Below are 8,021 nucleotides of genomic sequence, written 5' to 3'. Positions count from 1 at the left end.
GGAGCGGTGGGGCCGGCACTGGGGGTGGTGGTATCGCTGGTTGAGTGGGGAGCTGTGGCACTGGGGGTGGTCTTCCCCCTGGTATCCCTCTCAGGTCCCCTGGCCTCAGCAAGCGATCGATCTGCCTCCGCATCTCTTGGGCCATGAAAGCGACGTTGACCTGGATCTCATCCCTCAAACCTTTCGCCATGGTGGCCATCTCTCCCCTCATCGTCTGGCTCACCCGGGCCCTTGCCCCTGTCTTCACCCTCGGAGTTGGAACCCCCCGGTGCTCCTCCGTCGTCATCGGGAAGGGGCTCCCTCCAGTCATCATCCTCCCTGGGTGGGTTGCCCTCTTGCTCACCTCCCGGGGCTCCATCGCCCCTTCCTCCATGGGTATGCCTCGTCAAAATGGCATCTCGTCGGGCTGGAGCTGCTTCCATCAGGGTGGTTGATGTTCGTGGTTCCCACTTCCTTGGGGTGTTGAACAGCTGCTGTATGTGTAGAGGGGACCCGTGCCCCTCGACTCTCCTCGCGTCTAAAATGTGCCATGGAGGGGGGGCGCATTTCTATCTTGTCTCCCAGTGGATTAAAAGGTTTGCTGTTATCTGGAATTCCTTCAGCCATTCGGTTTGAAAGTTGCCATGTCAGCTGAACCTTAACGTGGATCACTTTCAAAATGCCAAGCATAGGAATTTCAAAAGAACCAAGTGATGATTTAGAAACAAAGTATTGGTTTATTTATAATCCATGTTGTCCGGGGAAGGACCAGATTGAAAGTGATACAGTATAATGTATAGTAGTTGGCTTTAAGGGATACATCAAAGAGATACCATTGTTCGCTAGGAATTCTAACACAGGCATGTAAAACGCTACAATCACAGGTTCGGTTATCTTTTGTGGTTAGCTATATCCTGGGTCCCAGGCGCAAGCCTGGGAATCTTCCCTGGGAGGCACTATCTTCAAAGCTGGCATTCTTGCATTTGTTACAAGAGGTGCGAACTAGAGAATGGGTTGCATGCTTTGATATGCACCAGCAGAGGGAAAGGATAAACAATACAGCTTTATGCTTGACAAAAGGTACCACTGGACTCCAACTTTGTTACATTAAACTTTGTTTGAATTGATCCAGGTGGGCAGCCGTGCAACTCACAACAGAACAAAGTTGGAATCCAGTAGCACCTTTAAGACCAACAAAGTTTTATTCAGGATGAAAGCTTTTGTAGCTACATCATTTGGATGACCACATATGCATGCATACATACATAAATACATACATATAAATTCTATTAACAAGGGTTTTAGAATTTAAATGAGAAATTGTTTATTGATGAGTGTGTGTTGGTGCCTTTAAACATGAGCTATGTGTAACACCCTGTATGTAATTTTAAATCAGCCCTGATAGGATTGAATGTTAGAGCAGTTGCCTGGAAAGATACACAAAGGAATTTTTGTGGAGGTCTTTGGACACCACAGGTAATATGTATTAAATCCAAATGTGAAATTTTTCATTCATGAGTGTGTGTTGAATATTTCTAATGTGTTACGCCCATATTACCTTTAAATCAGCCCTGCCAGGGTGGGATGTTACAGCAATTGCCTGGAAAGATATACAAGACTTTGTGGAGTCTTTGGACATCACAGGTCATGTGCATTATACTAACAAGGGTGTGGAGAAATGCCATTTTAATCCATGTTGGTGCTTCATTGGGAGGGATTGCTAAACTGCCAAGCAGGCTTGGGCCTAGCCTTCCCCTCCTTTCCCCCCCTCCCTTCCAGAGCCAAACCAACAACTCTAGGGGGAAAATCTCCTAGAGAGGCAGGAAGTTCTTTTGTTCTCTGCATGTGAGTTAGGAGGAAGAGTTTTTCAGTTCTCAGCTGCAGCTCGAAGGAAGAGGTTGCCAGTGGGGGAGCTCCTGCCTGTGCATGCGGCCTATTCAAAAGAGAATGAGGCCTCCAGGCAGTAAGACAAAGTAAGTCATCCAAAAGGGCAGGGCATGTTTAGATCAGGGCCAGCAGGATGCGTTTATAATCAACTTTTCTTTGTTATGCTGTGTGCTCTGCGGGTGCTGTGCTAACTTTTTAAATGCAACTGTTTTTGTTTTGTTTTTCTTTCCCTTTCTTTTTCTCTTGTAAATAAATATTTTTTCTGTTTTAAATGCTGGCAGTCAAACTCTGTACCACATAGATCCCCAACCGCTTTAGGCCACGCTGTTTTATAAAGGGGGCCCCGGGCAAGGGGAAAGCATGCAGTTGGATAAGGTGCCAATCCTCCAGGGGTGCCCCAAAGAAGTGCTGAGGTCTCTGTGAAACCCAAGTACAGGGTGGCAGAGGACCTTGAGGCCTGGCCTCATAGCTGGAGAGGGGGATTGGGGGTCCTGTTCCTCTCAATCTGAACCCCTAGACTGAGCAGGTGGTGGCAGCGAGCCCAAGGGGCAGGAGGAGAAATAGCTCCCTCCAGGAGTTGGCGACTCAATAGGGAGCTGACGGGACCGGGTCTGAAGGCAGAATCGGGCCGGTTCCGTCACAAAGGGTTTTAGAATGTAAATGAGAATTTGCTTATTGAAAGCTGTGTACTGTATTTCATTTGTAGCAAGCCTTTGAATTGCTGGCTCATGCCACCGTAATGACCTGGAAAGTAACATCACAATGCATGAAATAACTGAGGCATTGAAAAAACAGAAACCCAATAAGGCTCCCGGACCAGATGGTCTGCCCATTGAAGTCTTCAGGGCTTTCGAGGAGAACTTACTTGCCCCTTACAAGTATTTGATAGAGGAGATCCAGGAAACTGCCAATCTTCCCTCCTCATGGAGTGAGGCTTTGATATCATTAATCTACAAGAAAGATTTGGACCCTATGGACATACGTAATTATAGGCCGATCTCGCTCCTGAATGCGGACTACAAGATCTTTGCAACAATCTTGTCTAATAGACTGAAAAAGATTGTCCATACAGTTATCAATGAAGACCAAACAGGGTTTGTCCCTGACAGAGCAATACGGCAAAATACAAGATTTCTTATAGACATCCTAGAATGCTACCGGTTACACCCAGGGAAGCGGTTCGCCGGAATTGCACTTGATGCCGAAAAAGCGTTTGATAACGTTAATTGGAACTTCATTGTAAAGTCAGACCAGGCCATGGGATGTGGCCCGAATTTTACGAAATTAGTCCGAGCTATCTATTCCAACCAAAGTGCTAGGATCAATATCAATGGAAATCCTACAGACTTGATCAAAATTGAACGGGGGACCAGACAGGGGTGCCCACTGTCCCCCTTACTATTTATCCTCACTCTTGAATCATTATTAACAAAAATAAGAGAGGAAGATGGAATACAAGGGGCCAACATCAAGGGAGAAAAATATAAGGTTCGGGCGTATGCAGACGATCTACTCCTTACACTTGAAGACCCAGTGACCTCAATAGACTGATGAAAGTATTGGAAGAGTATGGGAAAATTGGAAGAGTATGGGAAAATTTCTGGTTTTAAGGTCAATTTTCAGAAAACGAAATTCCTGGCGCAGAACATGACCAAGGAAGAGATAGAATTATTGGAAAAGAAATCAGGATTTAGCTATGAGAAGAAAATTAAATATCTGGGTATCCTCTTCTCCAACGACTTAAAAACTCTTCAAAGGGACAATTACAATAAGATCCTTACAGAAATTATAACAGACCTAAGTAAATGGAAAGATTTACAGATTTCATTGATTGGGAGAATAGCCACTATTAAAATGAATATCTTGCCAAAAGTTCTATATTTGTTCCAAACAATACCGATTATTCTCTCTCGATCCTTCTTTGTCCACCTGAATAAGCTCATCACCACATTCATATGGCAAAATAAAAAGCCCAGAATAAAATTGAAAATATTGCAAGACAGCGTTTCCAGGGGAGGGTTCGCTTTGCCTGACTGGAATCTATATTATAAGGCCTGTTGCCTGGTATGGATGGCAGATTGGTTTTCATTGGAAAACAAGAGATTATTAATACTAGAAGGCACCGGACTAAGTAGAGGCTGGCATCATTATTTGTGGTATTCCCCTCCCACCAGAGATACGAAATCAGGAAATCACTATATAAAGTCTGGATAGAACTTAAAAGTATGATTTACTCTAGAACACCTCTTTGGCTATCTCCAATGGAAGCCTCCAGTCATCCAAATCTATACGACTGGGATGCCAGTTTTAATTATAGAAACTTATTAGATTCGGACTGCAATTTGACTCTGGATAACGTTAAATTGGACGGGTGGCTGAAAAACCAAATTAAATTGAAATTTTGGCGAGATAAAGAAATGGGTTTCACTAAAACAAATCTCAAATTTGACAACATAATTGAGGGGAAACAGAAGCTTATTTCCAAACTATACAAATGGCTATTAGAAATCAAATTAATGGGCGAAGTCGTCAAGGAAAGCTGGATCAAGTGGCTGCAAGACTTTGGGTACAGCGTTGAAATGGAATACTGGGAGAAAATCTGGAGTCAAAATCTAAAGCTAACAAAATCTGCACTCTTTAAAGAAAACATCTATAAGATGATATATAGGTGGTATTTAACACCAGAAAGACTAAGTAAGATCTATCCCAATTATTCTAACTCTTGCTGGAAATGTAAAAAGGTGAAAGGATCTCTTTACCATATTTGGTGGAACTGTGAGATAGCAAAAAAATATTGGGCTTTAGTTAATACTTGGACACAGAAAATATTAAAAATTAACATTTGTCACACCCCTGAAATGTATTTATTAAATGTATGTAAAGAAAATTTATCTAAATATGACAAAAAACTACTGTTACATGTAATTACCACTGCGAGAATCCTTTATGCTAAATATTGGAAAAACTCCCAAATGCCAACCAGAAATGAATTTGTACAGAGACTGCTAGAGGCTGCAGAGATGGATACCCTTACTGTTAGATTAAGAGGAGGCAACTTGCAAGAATGTAGAAAGACTTGGAATAAGTTATATCAATGGATAAACAATTTAGGTAGTTAAGGAAATAAGTACCTCTTTAGAAACTTCCTAGATGCTCCTTGGTGGAGGGGGGTGGTGGGGGGTGATATGGTGTTTGGTGGGGTCAGGTTTTGTTTTTGTTTTTTTTCCTTCCCTTTTTATGTATTACAACACAATATTTATGGAACTATGGAACGTTTAATTGTATATGGATTTATGAAATGTTTAATAAAACCTGCCTTTTACAAAAAAAAATGAATTGCTGGCTCATGAAAAAGCAATTTATTGTGAAACGTGGCTAATATTAGCTAGCTAACATCAGCTAACATCTACATCTCTGAATCAACCTTTTTAGATGAGAACTAGGTCCAACAGAGATGGAAGCATTGGATGCTTGAAAGGGAATTTGAACTTTGAAATTCCATCCATTTTTAGAATTTGGATTTTAGATTCTGTGGACTCTTGGTTCTGTTATCAAACCTGTTCATTCTTCTGAATATTATATTGCATATTTTGGAGCATTCCATGTTCTATAGTTGTTGTATATGAATGAAAATTACTGATTATTACTAATTATTATAAGTTTTATTTGGAATTCATACAGTAGTTTTTGCATTCCATCCAGCCTCCAGGTGGGGCCTGGAGAACACCTGCTTTTCCAACTGATCTCCAGCTGGCAGAGATCAGGTCCCCTGGAGAAAGCTCCCAACACACACCTGGCAACCCTACCTCTGCCTTATATATAGACGGGCAAGTCTGATATGCTCATCCCGTTCCTGCTTGACAAAGTGTGCCTGCACACGAAAGCTCACATCCTGAATAAAACTTGGTTGGTTTTAAAAGTGCTGCTGGATGCCAACTTTATTTGAATTTGTTTGTGTATATATAGAATTTAAGCTACAGATATATTTTATCAAAGGGGGTAGGAACTGATTGTTATTAGAGCATAACATTAACATGGCGTACTTTAAATTTTTATTAAATCTAATCACATACTGTTTGGGTGGCTGGAACTTTTAAATGGAAATTCTTCTGCTTTGTGTTTTTCCAGAAAGCGCTCATTATCACTGGTCTGGTCTTCCATACCCTCCTTGGTGCTTGAGAAGGACGTATATTTTGGACTGAAAAAACTGAAGAAACCTGTGAGGTGGATCAGGTGTACAGGGTTGCCAACCTCCAGGTGGCACCTGGAGACCTCCCACTATTACGGTTGGCCTCCAGAAGACCAAGACCAGTTGCCCTGGAGAAAATGGCTGTTTTGGAAGGGGACTCTGCAGCATTATATCTTGCTGAGGTCCCCCCAAACCCCGCGCTCCCCAGGCTCCACCCCCAAATCTTCAGGTATTTATTTCCCACCATATGAGGGGCTCTGAGAAGACAGTGAGTGGGGTGGGATGCTTAGCTTTAGGAGGTTGGGTTGCCACCCTCCAGGTGGGGTAGTGTCAAGTCGGCTGATTCAATAATGAGTCTTCGTTGAAACAAAGCAGCTAGTTTATTGATACCATGGTTCTCGACTACAGTTAGATTGAAAGACTAAAGATCATACAGTAGAATGCAATCATATAAGGTACACTTCAAAGGGATTCTTGAGGGAGGGGTACTATGCAGGGCACATTCACACAGTGATGTTACAATTTCTTTCTCAGGCCGGGTATGGCCTTGAGCGTCTCTTGGCTCCAACCTCCCCCGATGCCCAGCCTGAGAAGGCCCGATAAACTGCTTCACATATTCCCATTTCAAAGCGGGGCTACATAACAAAGGAAAGGAGGGAGGGAGGGAGGATAGTTCAAGCTAGCAGCAATTGAATATAGTATGGCTTTACCCAGGGTGCTTTTCCCTTGAACCAAAGTTTAGGCATAGACTTGACCAGAGTTTTAAGCAGACTTGACATACTGCTCCCCCTAAGCCCCTTCCACCGCCTGTGGCGCTTGATGGAAGTAGTTGGCTTTAGAGTCCAGGCTCTTGCGGACCTTGCAGTGGCTTTGGGTCCCCACTAGCGCTGGAGGAGAGGCTGGAGCTCGAGGATGCCAATTCGAAGAGCCGAAGTCTCGGCAGAGCAAGCTGCAATGAAATACAGGGTGTATTTTACCAAGAGCCGCTGCCAATTCTAACTCCACAGTCACCGGGTTGATGACCCTCTTGATCTTAAAGGGTCCCAAGAATTTATAAGCCAGCTTTCTGGAAGGTTGGGAGAGAGGTAGGTTCTTGGTTGACAGAATCACAGAATCCCCCACTTTGAAATCCCAGGCGGGGACATGGGATTTATCATAGTACTTCTTGTAGGTTTCCTTAGCAGCCTCCAGGTTTTCCTGGATGGCTGGCCAGCTCCCACTCGGTCCCTGCCACCATTGTTCGAAAGAGGAAGGTTCCTTATCGGGCTCCCCCCCCCTCCCGGTAACAGGGAAATGGGCTTCCCTTCATACCCAAATACTGTGGAAAACGGGGATACCTTGGTGGAACTATGCACGCTGTTGTTGTACCCATACTGGGCGAACGGGAGTAGATCTACCCAGTCTGATTGGCGGTGGTTGATAAAGCACCTCAGATACTGTTCCAGAATCCCGTTCACTCTCTCTCTCTGTCTGTCTGGGGGTGATAGGCTGAACTTAAGCCTTGCTCTATTCCCATCAGTTTTCAAAACTCCCGCCAGAAGGTGGCAACGAACTGCGGCCCGCTGTTGCTAATGACCTTATCGGGGAACGAGTGGAGTTTCACCACGTGATCAAAGAATAAAGTGGCCAGTTTTTTAGCCGTGGGCAACTGAGTGCACGGGATGAAGTGGGCTTGCTTCGAAAAGGTGTCTACTACCACCAAAATCACTGTCTTCCCCTGCGAGGGGGGTAGCTCCACTATGAAATCCATAGACACTACCGACCAGGGCCTCTTGGCGGTTTCTAGGGGCTGCAGGAGCCCTGGTGGCTTTCCCCCCCTCCGTTTAGCCATAATGCAAATGGGGCAGCCCGCCACATACTCTGACACATCCTTCTTGAGGGAGGGCCACCAGAACTGCCTGTTGACCAAATGAAGGGTCTTAACGTACCCAAAGTGGCCCGCTAGTTTGGAGGAATGACACAGCTG

Source organism: Heteronotia binoei, chromosome 6 (assembly GCF_032191835.1).
Source record: "Heteronotia binoei isolate CCM8104 ecotype False Entrance Well chromosome 6, APGP_CSIRO_Hbin_v1, whole genome shotgun sequence".
In the NCBI taxonomy this organism is placed as follows: domain Eukaryota; kingdom Metazoa; phylum Chordata; class Lepidosauria; order Squamata; family Gekkonidae; genus Heteronotia; species Heteronotia binoei.
This window is presented reverse-complemented; position numbering follows the sequence as displayed.